This window comes from Colius striatus, chromosome 1, assembly GCF_028858725.1.
Source record: "Colius striatus isolate bColStr4 chromosome 1, bColStr4.1.hap1, whole genome shotgun sequence".
Lineage (NCBI taxonomy): Eukaryota > Metazoa > Chordata > Aves > Coliiformes > Coliidae > Colius > Colius striatus.
In genome coordinates this window covers 111324869-111344291 of record NC_084759.1, presented here as the reverse complement: position 1 = coordinate 111344291, position 19423 = coordinate 111324869, and positions in this window count along the sequence as shown.

The following is a 19423-nucleotide window of genomic DNA, read 5'->3' as shown; positions in this document are numbered from 1 at the left end:
AGAGACCTAATTTCTGATGAAGCCTGCTGTTATTTAGGGTTAATAGACTTTCTTCATTTCATTATGCTTCTGTGAATTGTAAAAGTTTTCAAAGTGAACAGGCTAAGAATTATTCACAGATGTTCTCTGATGAAGATTTCTTCCTCCTTTCTTCTAATTTTCAGCAGCCAATAAAATAAGTGTCCTGTTAAAGGGGACGGAGTGGTTTGGCAGAAAATAAACCCCCTTGCATTCTAACTCTCCTCACTGAGGTTTAAATTCTGAGTGATGCCCAACTTGCCATGACCAGTCCAGGCACATTCACCTCCTGTGAACTATTGACCAATAGTGGACTGCACCTTTGGTCCAGTTGTGCTCATGAATTTTCATGGTCACACTCCAGGGCTTAGTCGTGTTCATTGAGAATCTGTGAGAAATTGTGACAACTTTCTAATGAAACAGTGCAGTTTTATTCATGCAACAGATACAACAGTTCTTATGGATTGCTGATGATAGTGACTGTCTGCAGGAAAAAGCACATGCGAAAAAATAAAGAAAATAATAGATATCTAAGCAAAACAGCATGTGAAGTTACAAAGTACAGCCTGGCTATAAAAGTTCAAGAGTAATTAGTTTAAGTCACACCCAAGGCATCACAAGGAGGAAGGAAGAGAGGCTCAGTCCATCACTGATTCTAGGAATCAGAGGCAGTCTGCGAGGGAGCTTCCCTGACTTGTTCGTGATGGTGTCTTCCCCAACATCCTGCTTTTCTTTAACCATTTTATACCCTTTCTTACCTTCAAGGTGGAGTTTGAGTGACTTTAGTCATAAATACTTTTATTATGATTGGTGTAAAATTCTCTCCTCTCATTTAAAGGTATAGCTTGCAAAAAATACAGAGCACAGACTCAAGGAGTGGTTGCACTTCAGAGGCAGGTAGCCTTCAGGGTGGAGGTCTATTTTGATATTATAGAGAGATTATAATGAGCAAAGTTCACACAAAGGACAGCACTTCATCAAAATTTGATAGACCTTTGGCTCAGGGGCCCAAATGTGCTGCTTATCAGCTCTACAGGACAATGTCATCCCAATATATATCATCATGGACACTGGCAGATGAGACTCCACTCTGCTCCAACTTCCATCAGTGTTACAAGGAATCATCTTTGGGATTCTCTTCCCGATTCAGTTGGGTTTCACATTAATGAAGCTTTTCTTTTAAGAAAAAACTCTGAAAAAAGTAGCTACATTCAAAATCCAGCACTCTACTCCATCTCCTCAAAAGGAAACAGAGATCTTCCACAAAACTGATTCTCCAAATTATTTATCTTCTATTGTCCTATGTTGACAAAAAAAATTAAAAAAATAGATATTTGGATTTTAAGCCAAATTGAACTGGACTCAACAGTTGGTTCAACACTTTTTTCTTTTTTCTTTTCTGGTGGTGACAGTGTAGGATCCAGACTAGTTATAGGTAGGATTTTGCAGAAGTTTAGAGTTCTATGAAAGTTTCCTTCAGAAACTTTCAGATCTTTTTGATATAACACATTTATCAATGAACTAGACTATCATAGATACGAAAACACAACAGAAGCAGCAACTGTGACTTGTTCCTTTATAAGCTAGAATTACAGCAAGTGCTTGCTATGATTTTTGGCTCTTAACTGTAGATTGGAAAGTTTCATTGTAAATGCAGTGTTCACTTAGACATAATTCAGATGCATGAGCAGAAAAATTGTGTAATAAAATAATGAAAATTTTAATTGTGCTCCTTCAAGGCCACAAAATCGTATATATATACTAGCTGTCAAAACTTAATTTGATGTAATACTTCCTGTTGATTTATTATACAGAATGGCACAAATTAATTTTAAATATTTGTGGTAAAATTGACATAAACTGTAAAATCTGTAATAATATTCTTATATGTTTTTATTTACTATTACTATGAATTGCCAGTAGTTAATAATTTTGAAAATTTATGTGCAATTTTAAACTTATCTGTGGTTTTTTTTGGTATTACTACTTTCCTTTTTTCCCCTCTTGACAATGATGAAAAACAATTTTGTGTATTGAAAAAGAAAAAAAAAAGTAAAAAAAAAAGTAAAGTAAAAAGAAAAGTAAGTAGAATGAAGCAGGATGAATCAAACAAAATAAATAAGTTAGGTATAAATGAGTTAACTTCAACTTTTCCTAGTAGTCCCTACTCAACTTCCCTCCCTGTTTATGATATCTATAACCACATCATGACTCTACCTGGGAGCTGACTGAGTGTCTGTAATGGCACTTCCCAAATCTCTTCTGTCAGTACTTGTCCACTTTGCACAAAAGACTTAAATATGCACTGGAGCAGAGGCTGAAGCTCAGGTGTTTCATCAAGATAAGAAACATCCAAAGTATTAGGTTACAAAACCATTCTTACTTTCAATCTCAGTTGTTTAATGATACTCTAAAACATTTTGCTTCAAATAGGAAAATGTCAACAAGAGGAACTCCTTGACAAGGAGTGTTTTCCCCTAGCAAATGGCAGCCCTAAAACAGTTTAGAAACTGTGTGGGATACTGTGGGGTTTATTCCGTAAATTTACAGTAGTACGTTTGACAAAGTTATTGATTGAGGCAAAAACAGCAGCAGAGTTTTAGAAGTCTAGTTCAAGTCTCTTCTTTTTTACTGACTGAAAGAATTTGATTTTTCTTGCCAACTGGGAAAAAATATCATATATTTTAGTAAATAGATAACATTTAAAAAAAAATACATTTTTCTTCTAGGTATTATGGTACTTCTGAGTAAACATTGTGGTAATGTAAATTAGATTTTTTTTACCACTAGTAGTGTATTTCCAATCACCCTTGATAAAAACATTTGATCCTGTTAACAATTTTGTTAATATTCCAGGGAAAGGATATAGGACTGCTCCTTCTCCTGGCATATAAATAATAGTGCCATCACAAACTTGTGCTTGCAAAATGATGATATTTTCTCTACTTGGTCAAACTTTTCCAAAGCTCAGAGAGTCTTTTTGCCATATGATTGTATCAGAATTTCAGCTTTTCTTTAAAAAGCACATTTCTAGCCTCAGGATACCAGAGACAAGACTAAGTTGTTAAAACTCAAGATCTTAAAAGATAAATAAAAAGCCACTCAAAATTACTACTTTTATCTTTTCCCATGGGTCTGACTCATATTTGAAGACTGGTACTACTGAGATGACTTGAAGGACAAAAGACATTATCTGGTCTAGCTTTTGCAAGAAAAGAGCTGTACAATTCCATTCAGTAACTCCTGTGTTTCATTCCTGTCTGTAGAAAGAAAAAGCCTGCATTAGTTTGGTTGTTTACAAGAAAAAAAAAAAAAAAAACAAACCTCACCCTGTCTGTCCCAAGACAGTCAGGGCAGGGACAGAGAATGATGAACTCACCTGCAATACATGCAAATGTAATACAAATGAACACAATTAGAAAGCGTGGTTTTGCTTTTCAGAGATTCAGATCTTTCAGTTCAAATTACAGGTCTACAGTGGTGTTTGGAAGCTCTAACCTGACGGCACAAAGGGAGCACACTGAGAGGAGAATACTACGCAGAGAGAAGGATGTCACGTGTTGAAGAGAGCCATCTTACACACACTTGCTGTGGAGCTTCTGCATGAGTAGGAGGCATATTTGATGAGTATGACTGGGGAAATGAAGATCTGAAGCGGAAGATCAGCATGCAGGCTAGTGTGGGCTGGGCATGAACAGACACAAATCAAGAGCTGAAATGGGTTTGAATAAATGCTTATTATAAACCTTATATGAGAAAAAACTTACTAAAGATTTCTCGGTTACTGCTCATTGATCCTGAGGTAATTAGCATTAAATATCACTTAGGGAAATTGCTAATCTATGGTATCTTGCATAGTTAAAGAATAAAAGAGGATCTGGTTCTGCCTCATGTAGCTTTGAACTTTCTAAATACCACACAGCTTTCCAATCTACTAGCAAGTAACCCATGAGATGAACTCTTGCCTGCAGGATAATGGAGTGAGGGATGGGGCTTCTGCCTTCTTAGCAAACAAGGCTGAAAAATCCTGAGAAAGGTGGACTGTCTCCTTTACTGGATTTACTACAAGGTTCACATCTCTCACACAAAGAGATTTATAACACATTAAGTTGATACTAGGACAGTATAGATGTCTGCACCTCATCCATTCATTCTAAAAGTCAGAACCTCAGATGTGATAAAGGAGAGTAAAAAAAAAATAAACCTTGCAACTTTATATTTATAAAAGTTATATGGAAAAGATATGCATTTTTGCTATAGGGAAAAGACGTTGACTTTGAACAAGGTAACAACTTTTATAGACCACAGAGTTTAGTACTTGAACAATTCTTCCCCCACAAGTATTTTGCTTCATGGTAGTAATTCTTTTGCTCTAGCACGTTCAACAATTACAACTTCCTGGAGCTGTAAGCTTTAGTGTATGTTTCTTACTGTTGCTTCTGTGAAAGCACAGGCCAGTGACACTTTGTCAATATTGCATCAATTAGGAATTCCCAATTTATCCTAGCATCACTGAAGTTAAGAGCTACTAGAGTGCAATTCCTACTTATTATCAGAAAAAAGGTTTCAACAGAGATTCCTTTACAGCATGCCTTAATAACAACAGAAAACTAAATCAGCTCTTTTTTTCAGTCAGAGGACACAACAAAAAAAGCATTTGGTCTATACAACAGAAAATATGGAAAAATAGACAATACTTTAAAATGTTAAAATTTTATTTCTGCCAGTAAAAGCTCGCACAATCTACAACTGCCTTGTATGGCTTTATTTTCAGTGACTTTGTGAAATCTTTCTCTTTTTTTATGCTTTCTTTTGAATCTAGTTCTGGATTACTGGGGTCCCTACAGAGTGGTTCTTGTTTTGCTACTTTAACTACTACTGAGAAGTAAACTGTGCTATAGGACCCCACCCCTTCCAATCACCAGCCCTGTTTGTATGCTATTTGTATGTTTTTCATGTCTCAGTAAACAGAGGTTTTAATTCACTGGTAAATTAAACATAGTCAGGCCTGATATAGTCATGCAATATTTTTAGTGGGAGATAATTTCCCTGCTTCTTGACTGGAATCTGTTCATCAATAAGTGGTACATTTTTTGAGCTCTATATTTAGATTTTTTCTTACTGGAAAAGTCCAAGGGGATATTTCTATTACTCTATGCTTTGTTTGTACAAGGGTCTATGACCAGGCTACTAAAATATATTTGTGAACACAAAACCAATTTCTTGAAGTCATGAGCTTTTTTTTTTAACCTTGGTGGTAGCACTGTTGGTTTGCGTTGGGTTTTTTTTGTGGTTTCTTACCTCATTTTAGTGGCATTAGTGTAATCCAAGGTAACTCTTTAGAAGTCAATGGAAGCACCTAACATAAACCCTCTCACACATGTGAAATAACGGCCTCTGAGTCACTGAAATAAGCCGGCAGCTGTTTGACTAGGCTGCCTTCAGCTAACAACTGGGTAATGAAAATGTTCTTTGCTGTGAGATTGAATCTGTTAGAGCTTTTCTTCCTCAAATCCTATATAACATGAATAGATAGCTTTTTACTTTTCTGCAGTACATTTCATCCCTCGCTCTGTGTGAACTTTTAGATGTTAAATCTTTGTAAAATCTGATGCCAATTCAGACATAGGACAAGTAAAAGCTTTTTGTACTCTCAGTACAACAGACCTTTGTCACAGGTGTGCTAGCTAGATGTTTTCACGAGATGGCTTTTTGTGTGTAGTATACTGATATGTGTGTGTGTGTGTCTATAGGTTGCTATTTGTATATTATTCATGTCTCTGTAAACAGAATTCGTAATTCACTGGTAAATTTAATGTATTCAGGCCCAATACAGTCATGCAATATTTTTAATGGAAGATTTGAGGCAGGAAGTAGGTTGCTAGAATTGTCTTTTCACACCAGTAGAGATGATGTTGCTTGACTATCATGACAGCTACCACATTGTGAACTTTATAACAGGATGAATGTGTTAATTTCTCCCTATAACTTTCTTGTCTTCAAGGTTTGTATGTACTTGTTTCATGCATTCCTTGTTTTTGTTTCATTTCATAGGGTTATTGGAAGTAGAATTCTACCTCTTTAATTTTTCCCCATTGTGACTTAATGAAGATCAGTAATCAGGTGTGACTTATTTATAATTTGATGATGATCAGTTATCAGATAAAAACAGAGAGGTTGAAGTGAGTGATTCATTTGATTTAGGCAAACAACAGGAGGACTATTTTATGTACTTATCTAGAGAAAAACAAATAAATAAAAAACAAGTACTGTACAAGAGCCGTGTCTTGCCAAGCTATGACAATATTTGCCAAATGACATATCTTCTACTGTATCCTTAGTTACCATTAGTTTCAAATACCATAAAAAGAAAGAAGAGTTTTTTCATAGACTATCACCAGCCAGTAACTAAACACCACATATCTGTTTGCTCACTCTACCTCCCCTAATGAATTGGAAGGACAATCAAGAAAAAAAACCAAAACTCATGGATTAAGATAAGAACAGTTTACTAACAAAAATGAAATAAAATACAATAATAACAATAATACAATATCATGACAGTAATAATATTCATGGAATGGAACATCATCAGAAAGAGAGAGAAATAAAAAATGTAAACAAGTGCTGCACAATGTAATTACTCACTGTCCATTGACCAATGCCCAGCAGCGATCCACCCGTCTTTACAAATTCCCCCTTGTATATTCTGGGCATGATCTCCTATGGGATGGGATTTCCCATCGGCTAGTTTAGGTCAGCTGTCCTGCCCATGGTCCCTCCCAGCTTCTTGTGCATCTTCTCATTGATGAAGCAGGGTGAGAAGCAAAAATGGCCTTGATGCTGTGCAAGCACTGCTCAACAACAACCAAAACATCCCTGTTATCAACACTGTTTTCAGCAAAAATCCAAAACACAGCCCTGTAGCAGCTACCAGGAAGAAAAATAACTCCGTCACAGCCAACAACAGGGCAAGGCTGCACTGTCTTAACAGGTTATGCCTTAACAAGCAATGCTCCGGTTAATAGCTCAGTGTAATAAATAGATTCCCCCCAGACACAAATACACTCTGAATACAAAACATAAAGATGTATTTGCTCTCTGGTTTTTTTTTGCAAGTCGCAGTATATACCTCACATCTCCTCTCATATGAAACCTCCCTGCCTTAAAATCATATTCATTGCTTAATATTTTGCAAAAACTTCCTGTTAACCAACAAACTCTTAAGAAAGCTCCTCGCTCCTATCTTTTGAAAAGCTTAAGGGTTAGTTAATCATCACATAAACATACTATATTAAAACTATTGCTGTATTTGAAATACTTTTGGGAATGCTCTAAAATATTGAAATTATTAAATTGTGGTTTAGAAAGATAAATATTAGGATTTTTTTTTAAATGTATGAATCTTATCACGGCATGGGCTAGACTTCATTTTTCTCAAAAATATGGAGAAAATTTACTTCTAAGACTCATCATGAAAATCAACTGATTCTCTGATTCAGAATGTCTGTAGTCTTCACTGCACAATTTTCTCATGGCTGTGGAAAACCTAAATTAATCTGACAGGTTTTCTAGTTTTCATTTGGTTTGAGATATTTTTTTCTGATAAGAAAAAATGAAATTGTATAGATCTCCACTGCTCTATTACCTATTTTAAAAGGACTTTCTAGAACTACATTTTTCTACTCTAAAATTACCTACTGTTCTATTTCTTGCTATTGTCAGAAAAAAAAAAAAAAAAAAAAGAAAAGAGTGACCCTTCCATTCCAATTTTAGTTCTCATCTTGAGGCTACATAATAATACTTCTTTTTTTGGCCAGACATAACATTTATAGCCAAACTTGATTCAACCTTAATTCTCTGTTTATTTTTAAGATAATCTGACTTATTTCAACTATACATCTCTGAGGTCTACAAATCATTTACTTGCAGTTTTTCATGGCTTGGGTGACATCCAGGGAGAAATATGAAGAGTGAAGCATACAGGCTGTATCAGAGGTTTATGACGTGCCTTCTTGCAGTGAAAGTGCATTTTGTCTATGTGTTCACTCATGCACATGCATGAACAAATACAGGTGTGATATTCCTTTCTGTATCCCTGTACCACCATAATGATGTCATGAAGACCCTTTTGCTAATTCTTAATTTTTGCTATTGGATTTATTGAAGCCCACCTGATACTGCATGAATGTGGGGTTTTAAGCATCTGAAGGTATGTAAGACTTACTCATTACCTTTATTCCTCTTTTTATTCTGTCTTATTAAAACAGCTATTCTATTATGCCATTTGTGGTCAAGTCTTCCTTACTAAGAAATGGAAAGCCTGCAGGATCTCTCTACCTCTCATCCCTAGAGGGATAGAAGTGCAGAATAGTGCAGTGAAGAACAGAAGACAAATTTAAGGCTAATTTTGGGGGGAAAGGAGTTGGCTTTATTCTTCCCTTCCATCCTACTCACCAGAGTATGAAATCCATAGTTAACATTCAAAGTGTTATGCTCAAAGGCTTTACCCTGTATGTAACAATCCAAAACAGCTGTGGACATGCATGTAGACAATTACTATAATTTTGTTCTGTCTAAATCAACAATTTCAAAACTTTAGGGGTTTTACTCTAGAAGTTTCAGTGCAATGCTTTAAAGCTGACTGTTTACCAGATAATATTCTCTGCTTTCAACAAGAAGACTTGGACTAGTGTCAGCATAGAGATTGCTACACATTATAGCATTATGCTGTTTAAGCTGCAATCTGGTCATCTAATAGAGTCCATGACATAGTTGTTGCCTAAGTGTTTCATTGAAGACTTCAAAAGGCTTTACAAAAGTTAGGTAAGCATTACGTGATTCACTTTCATAACATTTTTCAAAGTAATTTAGAAACAGAGTTACAATCACATCTATGGTACTGTATCTCAGGAAATCAACAATTTTGTGGGGCTGAAACAATATTATATATGATATTTAGAAAGATTTATGATAATGGCAATCCAATATGTCTCAAATTAGGTAGCTACAAATCATTGATCACTTTGAGCATTTGAGTTTAAGTGATTTCATTAAGCTTAACATAAAAAAGCCTGACAAATTAATCCCTTTTTGGATGCCGAAATTTAATAGTTTAGGAACAATATTTTTAAATATAGATGATGATACTTAAAACAATTAGAATAATCTTATATTTCATTCATTTTAAAGATCTTTAAATCATTCCTGTCTTGAATCTAATTTCAATCTTACACGCATTATTAAAGGATTAGAAGTGTTTTATGCAATACAACATGGATAGTGATATTGCTAACTCTCCCATAGCTAAACTGTAAACAAACAGGTTTTTGCAGTTTGTGCTAGTGAGAATAGTACTACCTCCTAACAACTGAAAACCATACAAGTTTCAGAGGACTGTCATTATTTTTGACAGTTTGAACTAGGGAAGAAGAGAACTTAGACTTCTCTTGTGCTTTTCAGTTACAGTACTTAACCGGGCACAGAAGTGGGAAAAGATAATAGACTGCCTGAACGCTTACATCCACCCTGTCCTCGTTCCTTCTGGGAGACCATACACTGGTGGATTGAATAGTTCTATGTCAAACCTCATTTTCTGATCTGCTTTTGCAGCTTCTTGCAAAGAGATCAGATGATACAGTGACAATGTATCCATACCCTATTTCCATAGGGCTAGAAGTCTTCAATAGTTCTCTATAAAACAGAGGTCTCCATTCTCTCCCACAGTCTATCCCTGCATTGGAGTGTCACTCTACCATCACTCTTTGCAATATCTAGATTTTTATCTTGAAAAGTTATACACAATGGAAAGAACTGAATCAAAAGAGCTTTAGAAAAACCTTCAAATAGTGTTAGTTTTCATTCTTAACATTTCTCATATATTCTGGTATAAAATTAGCAGGCTCAATTTTCTTTTTTAAATAGCACTATTTTATATAATTAAATTAACAAAACATATTTTTTCCCCCTTAACCTCCAAATCATTATAATACACCTAGAATCTTAATATTTACCTGTAATTTCAAAAATCACAAACTACACAGCATTGTAAAGTAAATTGCTTCTGATCTTGATCCAATATCTTGACTTGTTTTTGTTCTTGATGTGTTTCATGTGGGTGTGGATTACTTCCCACTATTACACTTACAGACTTCAATTTAATATAACAATAACATCCAGGAACAATCCTTACTATTCATCTCACTGTGGATTGTATATAATCTCCTGTAGCTTTCTTAGAAAGTAATCTATTTTAATTTTAGTGAAAAACAATTTCTTATTTTCAGAATGTGGCTGCAAATTTTTTTCTAATCTATCTTCTCTCCAGCAACATGTCACAATTGTTTGGGATTAAAACTTAACTCTTCCATTATTCTTTTGCTATCTTTTTCCTATTATTACTGCTTTGAAGTGGGATTTGGATGATGTCAAAGCATTTTAAAAGTTCTCCAGCAAAGTTATAACTGAAAGAAAGTATTTTGAAAGAAACTTGATGGAGTATAATACACTGTTTAGTTTTGTAATTCCTAATGAGAAAAACAAAACTCCTTCCATAAGCAGTTGAGAGGCAGTCTCTGTTGCCTCATCACTTTACTACAACAAACCTAACTTGGAGCTTGAGTAGAAGTCATATTATAACAGTTTTAAGTGTTTATGAGACCAATAGTATCAGAGTTTATCTGTACTACTTATTTTGCTTACAGGATTGAGAACTCTGATGGCTGGGTTTTGAAAAGTATACAGGCCAAGAACATTAATTGGCTAATTCCCATTTTTCAGTTCAATAAGTCTACATCTTTGTTGGAAAACAAATTCTGGCTACCACATGGCTATTATTACAAAAGAAATTGTCCAGATAATTTACGGTTTTTGTTTTCTTGAGGACTAGATCTCTGAACATTAAGTCTACCTGATACAAATATTAACCTGAAAAAAGAGTTATATTTGGTCAAAGGCTCAAAGATATTTTTTTTCCTCTCTTCTCTTCCTGGAACTCCGAGTAATTCAGAACCACTTCAATAATATAATGCATACATTACTGAAAAATTTAAGTACAGCTAACTCTATAATCTAGAGTCATTTAATACACTACTGTTCTAACATGGGAAAATTTACTTTCTCCTGCTGAATTCTATCTTGTTTTCACAAGACTTCTTTACAGCTTCTTTTGGAAACATCTGTTTTCAAAGTTATCTGATGAGACTAAACCATCTTCTTGTACCGAACATTTCCAGTTTTCTGAAATATTTGTTTATATTACTTTTTACCTCATAAAAGTTATTTAACCAGTCTTGCCCTATTCCCTATGCTTACATCAAATAATTCACCTACTTAACACATTTCACAAAGCTGTCTTGAAAATATTATCTTCACATTAACTCAAAATCTATGCATCTGGGTTTTTTTTCTACAATATAACTCTAGTCACGTATTATTAAAAAGCTTTTACTTCATAATGGGAACTAGAGTTTGTTAACTTTTTGCTCTCTGAAAATGTGAATAGTTACTTGGTTTGTTATAGATTTAAATCAACTGAATTATTTGTTAAATTGGTGCCAGTCTTCCAAGACAATTCATTACTATTAGTAATGTGCTAAAGGTGGATTGCTAACTCCTTATGATGCAGTTACATTGAAGTATTTAATCAAGCCCTGCCTCACAGCACTGTAGCTTCCTATTAATGCAGTTCTGTTATCTTTGTTAATTCTGCAGAATGTTTTGCAAAAAACCCCTCATTCCTTGCCTTTTGCATGTCTTCAGCTCTGTAGAGAAGGAACATGTCAATATTAAATTTAAAAGAGTTCATGGAGCGACAAGTTTTTAACCATAGAAAGGAAGAATCTGTGGTTTGGAAAACTGTGTGCTCTTAGGAAAATCCACTCTCATGAACACCGTAGGAAAATATGTCTTTCTGTAAGTTTGCTTTGAATGAGCCACAGCCTATATAAAGCACATTGGTTATGAATTATTAAATCAATGAGCCAGCAGGTTTAAGAAGGAAAGCCCTGTGCTCCCCCTCTAGCAGAACAAAAAATATAGTGTGGGAAAGCTTCATTTATAAAGGTTATTGAGCACCATTGCATTTTTTCACTCAGCATTTTGCTCTAGTCAGAGCATCTATTTAGAGCCTAGTAGCACTGTGTGATGCTTGTGAGCATGCAGAAGGGGAAAATTATCAGGAAAGACATAGACTAGGGAAAGTATATGCCCTGAAAGAACTCTTAGATACGGAAATCAAAGCAAATAAGCATACCGTCTTACTAACTCCTTGCAGGGGTCCTGTTTTGCTCAGAGATGCCAAGTGCTTCACAAAGTAGATGTTGCAGGACAAAATCAGTAGTGGTTTGAATAGAATCTGGTAGCACAGATTTGTCTGAACTGAGGCCAGACAAATAAGAGTAAGCCCAGTCCTGATATGATCTTGAGTACTTCAGTTTGTGAAAGGAGATTTAAGAAAGCACTGGTAAGAATCTCATGAATGAGGTGTTGTATTGAAATTGAAAGCCAAATAATTAGTAATCAGAGCAATACAGCACCAGTCATATCTCTGTCAAAATCTTTAAATTATAGTTATCTTCACTCAAATAAAAATAAGACTCTTTTTCCTACTAACATAAAATTAGTTGCAGATACCTATTTCCAGGAACTACTGAGAGACTGCAAGTGGTCAGGGAGAGGTAAGGGCAACCAGAGGAATCAAAATCTAGATTTCAAAACATGTATTAACTTTTGAACCTCAAAATGGAACTTCAGTTGCACCTTTATCTCAAGCTATGTCTTCCTACCTCTGTTTTTGTATGCTATCCGGTATACTGACATCAATATCTGTCAGGAGAAAGAATGTATGTTAACCTGCGTATATTTGTGCAGTTCTAGACGTACTACAGTGAGAAGACATTACTACAGTTCATTTGCCAGATGTTAGCTAAATATTGGTAGACTTAATTCCTCTCACTTCTTGCCTACAAAAGAACTCACATCTAGAAAACAGTTGCAGCTTTCAAAGAAAAGTAGTTGCTTGTAGAATAGCCTAGACACAAGATAATCTTGACTTGTCCCTTTTTCTCATGGAAAGGAATGCAGATTCGGCTTCTGTATAGGGGAGGTAATTGCAGAGTGACACTGGATGCTGGATACTCACCCTTCACACTTGGACGCTTGGGCTGCCTTTTTGCAGCAAAGACTATGGCTATGACTGGTTAGTCAGTGAAGCTAGGCTTTGTTTAGGTCACAACCAGGTAGTGATTGGAATAAAAGTTACATATCCTATTTTCACTTGTTTTCAATGCCCTGGAGTTTTCGTGACTTCTGGCTGTCATGTCAAAATGCTTCCTTGCTAAGCAATATCTGGGTGCTCCCAAAATCGTACTTTGTACTGATTGTATATTTTGTCAGACTCAGAAACGTCAGATGTTCAATCTGTGTATAAATCTCAATCTTTCCTAGTGCTCAAATGAAAGCATGACATTGCCAGCTCTATGGCAAAGATTACTTCACAATTTTTTAAGATTTTTCTCTTTAGAAAGTTTGTATTAAATACAACAGATATATTTGAAAGCTTTCTAGTTGCTTCTGTTTCTAGTATGTAAATCAGAGTATTTACAGAATTCATTATACTTCCCTAAAGGTTCTGCAAATATAAAAGTATCATTATTCAATTATGTAAAGCAGTAGGAAAGCTTTTCTTCTTTGTGTCTTGATGTACATAATAACATAAGTCAATAGTCATTATAATATTAATTGAAAAATTAGTATCATTTTATTATTGTTGTCAGAAATAATAAATACAAAAGTAGAGAGACAACACTCCAGTTTCCCCACTTCATAAGATTATTTTCAGCATTTACTTATACTGCATCAAGATGAGTGTGACCAGTAGGTCAATGGAGGTTCTTCTGCCCCTCTACTCTGCCCTGGTGAGGCCTCATCTGGAGTCCTGTGTCCAGTTCTGGGCTCCTCAGCTCAAGAGGGACAGGGAAGTGCTGGAGAGAGCCCAGTGCAGGGCCATCAAGATGATCAGGGGACCGGAGCATCTTTCATACGAGGAAAGGCTGAGGGAACTGAGGTTGTTTAGTCTGGAGGAGATGGAGGGGAGATCTTATTAACATTTATAAATATCTAAAGGGTGGGTGTCAGGAGGTTGGGACATCCCTTTTTTCTATAGTAGCTAGCAGCAGGACAAGGGGTAATGGGATGAAGCTGGAACACAAAAAGTTCCACTTAAATATAAGAAAAAACTATTTCACTGTGAGGGTGACGGAGCCCTGGCACAGGCTGCCCAGAGGGGTTGTGGAGTCTCCTTCCTTGGAGGTCTTCAAGACCCGCCTGGACATGTTCCTATGCGACCTGATCTGGGTGAACCTGCTTCTGCAGGGGGGTTGGACTAGATGATCTCTAAAAGTCCCTTCCAACCCCTACCATTCTATGATTCTATGACTCTATGATCTAGTCACAGGTCAAAAGAAATGGTGCTAGGCAATGTGTACTTAAAGGTCAGGCTAAAATCTTACCTTTGTTCTCTGCTTAGCACTGGAGGAGAGTATAGTGGGCCCCAGTTCATATGCAGAACTCCACTTGTTTTTTAAAGTTCCTCTTATTCCATGCCTTAGTTGCTTTTAGGGTAGATATCCTAACTGCCACTAAAAGATACAGACTGTATAAAATATATTTACTGGAGGCTTGAAGTTTTGTCCTTTTTGATAATTATATTGCAAATGAACATAATCATGTTATTCAGTCTTTCTCCCAATTTGGATTTAGTTAAAGTGAATATAAATATACGGATAAATCTCAGAACACCAAGAGAACAATGCAGATAAAATTTAGACTCTTGAAGTCTAAGCCAAGCTCTAATTAATTAAAATTAGTTTTAGCTATTTAAATTTAAAGAAGTAATAGATAATGAACAGATATATCCACAGCTCTTTCCATACTGTTTTTAAAAACAAGCATGTTTCATTTAATCCTCGAATGATAAAATGTAAAGTAGGATAAGTGACTTCACTAGAAAGTTGAGGGCTTGCCTTGTCATTACCCTGATAGAATTTCACTGACCTGTGTGATATTCCTGATATTCATTATTAACAGGAGACTCAAGGTCAAGGAAGGAGGTAAAAGTTACACCTTGGAAGAGAGTGTTAAATAGTGACATTTTGTTTTTTTAATATAGATCTTAATCTTTACCCTTCCATGTTTTTTATAACAGAATTCATAAGAGCTATAAAAGAAGTCCATAAATAAGATAATAGCAAGTTTCTGTCATATTACTGCAATCTTGTGCTTACAACAAAGGATTATGCAGAAGGCAGCTCCTGCAAAAAAAATACAAAACTATGAAATACCTCAGTGTGCATATGCATGTTCTTTTTCTTTCACACTGCATTTATACAATGCTAGTTTTGCCCAGTATCTTGGTAATTTCAAACTGCAGCATGACAGATACATCTTTAATACTTCTTACCATAACAACTAAAATACCTGTGAGTGAGTATTTTACAGAAAATGCATTTGAATATTGTAAAAACTTTTGTGCTAAATAAAGGAGCCCAGTAACCGGTCAAGTAACATCTGCTTGTGATAGGTAACAGACTGAATAACATAACTAATGATATACACAGTAGGCATAGTGAAATTTAAGGAGATTTTCCTTCTCTAGTGCTGTGTGTTCTTGAAAAAGTCTTTCCAACATTTGTCTCTGCTTTATTTCTCACCTTCCTATCATCATTTGTATGTAAAACATATTCTCCTGTTGGACCATCCCTCTGCATGAAGTAATAGAGCACTTGGTACTAATATCTGATCTCTAAGAACCAGAAAGTATTTCTTTAGCACCATGGTTTTGTTTGGTTTGTTGGTCATGCTTGGGTTTTTTTTTGGTTTTTTTCCCCATAGTTATTGCACTGAAAATGACAAAAAAATCTTTCAGGCACCAGGAATTGATGTTGATGACTGTTAACTGATATTACTTCCCTTCTGAAGGTCACTCACTGCATAAGAAAGATGTTGTAAGACAAAGAATGGTTGAGGAAGATATATTTCAGAAAAGATTAAAATCCAATGTTCCTAAAGACCTTAGATTTGCAGTTACGATTGGACAAAGAAGAGCTGTCCATAGACTGAAATTGAGTCATTCCACTGTCAGAATCTCTTCTCCATCATCATCATCTGGATAAGTAGGTAACCATTTTGACAGTAAATGTGTTACATGGTACCATGAGTCCTTAATCAGTTAGTGACAGCAGTGAAGACAGCTTTCAGAACAATATCCTTACTGATAAAGTAAGTCTGCAATAATAGCACACAGGAGCAACAATAATGCATATGTGTTGAAGGGAAGAAGGAAGACCTTCTATTTTTCATACCACCCAGACAACTCCAGTAGAATCCCATTGTACATCCAAGTCACCTGTGTGTCGTGTGTGATATCATTTAAGCACTCTACAGCCTGTGGAAGTGTCATATGCAGCACACATTTTGTGACCTGGGACCCTCCATAGATGCAGTGTGACAGGGCAGCATGCAGGCACTCCACAGATATCCCAAGATTTAGTGAGTAAAATGCAACCCAGGCAACTGTTCTTTTCTGCATACATGGTATCTATGTTCCTCATTAGGTGTGAATAGGAGGCCTCTGGCAGAACAAATATACTGATTTTCTTCTTTTAGCTGACACAGTACTACAGAAAAGCATTTGTCTAGAGTTTGCAAAGATCTGCATTAATGGACTTCTACATTACTGTGAAGCTCTATGCTGAGTCAACTAGACTTCATTCAAAACCCATCTTTGGATGCTCTTGCCTAACTGCAGTTAAGTTCTAACAGATAAAAATCACACAGGCTGTTTTAATCCAGATGCAAAGCTTACAGTAGATTGTAGTCCAAGTCAGCCAAGACTTAAATGCTTCACTACTGAGGTTGCGTAAAGTCCAGGAAATTGTTATTCATTAATGAACATAAGAAAACTAATTCTCATGTAATAAACATTCCTCAATGAAGACTGTATTCTTCATCGCCATGGATTTTGAGAGAATAAATGTCAGCTTTTTGTGACTCAGAATTCATTAATATTTTCACAACCTTTTATATGTCACAGAGTTAGAATAGGAATCTTATCTTTCTTGACAGTACCTTAGGAGGAAAATAAACTAAATAAGAAATCCATGTTTCCTTATTAATTGGTCAGTGGAAGTGTTAAACTTTCTTTCACTATATCATTCCATTGCATCATAAAATGGTAGGACTTGAATGTGTTTACAGCAATTGGGGATTTGCCTCTTTTTAGTGTCTTCTCTCAATAAAATTAAGACAATTTAATGAAGATTTCTTTAATCTCACTTTATGTACTCATTCTTTATGATGACTAAATTACAATTCTGCCACAAATCTATTTTATAATAAGACTAATTCATCCCCAAGTATTATTAAAAATTAGTGACTGTATTTGAGTTTGTCTCAGAGAATGGGCAGGTTCACTTCAATCAATCTTATAGGCTTGAATAAAGCTCATCTCAGCTTCACTGTGTCTTTGTAACTTAACTCCTTGGTTCACTGCTGCATCCTGTCCCCTTCACCTTCCACATGATCTATTGTTTTACTCCTAGCTTCTCTTTTGAGAGAAGCTAAGATGAATTTTGAGAATGTTTTCTGAGAATACTTAAAAGGCTGAATGAGCAGTACAGTTTTTAATAGGAAAGCAAAAGAAAAGAAAATCTAGGTAGTCTTTTGATGCCAGCAACAACCCTATATATAACCTCATGCCATTTTATTACGTATGCAATGCCTCTCCCTGTCAGATATGAAGAAAAAGGATTTCTCTACTGGAATCTGATGCAACTTTCACATTATTTCAGTCATTTTACATAGAAAAGTCAAAAACCAGCATATTTTTAGGATAAAAGAGACTTGCAGAAGTCTTAAAAAAGCTTGGTCCAGTCATCCTGAAGGAGGAACTTAGTTGCAGTTGACTGGGAAGGACTAGTGAACAATGTGAACACAAGCTACTATGTTACTTGATCTAGAGAGAAGTATCAGATAAAAATGTTTTCTATATAAACTATTTATTTTTATATTATTATTTATATTTATTTTTTATTTTCTAATTTGTATTTTTAGTTATTATTTATATAAACTTACTCATTTGTTTTAGTGATCAGACTTGTGGAGGAAGGTAAGTTCATTTTTTGGTAGGTGCTTTTGTGTGTCCCAGGATAATATGATGTTGCTCTGTGGTACAAATCTGGAACAAGTTTCTGGAGCAAAGTAATGCACTAAAAGAACTGAAAAGCCTAAATAAAGAATGTTTCTATGGCAAGACTAATCCCTCACACAGACTTTCTCATTCTAAGGTACTAGGAGTATTTCACTGAAGCTTACAGGAAAGTTTAATAGATGGTAGTTTCCCAAAGTGGTTAATAGAGTGCTAAGGAAGCGTATTCTAGTGTGGAAAAGGAATCTCAGCTTCATAGGAAACACAAGCTCATATGCATTTCCAAAAAAATATATCTGAACTTCTGAAAGGAGATGGAAAAAGAAGGATGGATCAAAAGACAGCAGAAGCTCTTCTCAATGATGTCCAATGTTAGGACCAGGGAAAATGGATACAAGCTAGAACATAAGAGGTTCCAAAGAAACATAAGGAAAAATTCTTCACTGAGTGGGTTATGAAGCACTGGAACAAGCTGTCCAGATGAGTTGTGGAGTCTCCTTCTCTGGAGACATTCAAAACTCAACTGGATGTGTTCCTGTGTAACCTACTGTAGGTGGTCATGCTCTGGCAGGGGGTTGAACTAGATGATCTTTCAAGGTCCCTTTCAACCCTTAAGATTCTGTGATTCTGTGAAAAGATCAAAAAGCATACCTGTTGTGAGAATTGAGCAGGTAATCACCTCCCATGAGAGGTAGATAAATTTAGATGTCAATATAGATAAGCAAAAAATCCTCCTGGGAGCCAAAGGTGAGGTAACTAATGAAATCTGCACTTTCAACTGAATTAGTGACCAAAATAGTCTATCTTAGACTTTATTCAGAGTCAACCACTTGATTGTACTTCAGTACGTGAATAAAACCCCTACATATTCACTCAAAACTTGATTGAGATAAAGCCTTCTCAACACTTATGGAAAGGGAGTTAAAAAGATAGCAGTAAAGCTACAGAAGCTCCCATAAAAGTCTATTACAATACATAAATTAAATAGGTCACACTGCACTCTGACCTTCCCTCACTGCAGGAACATCTTGTCCAAAATGTTAATATTTGTTTGCAGTCATTTTCCATACCATACCTGAACATAATGGTCGATGAGGAAGCCTGAAGTTATGCACATTGATTGCAGTGCTGCTCACTCTGGCCTCAGGATCACCAGAGACACTGAAAGACTTGCTGGGGGAAATAGAGCTCTTACATGTC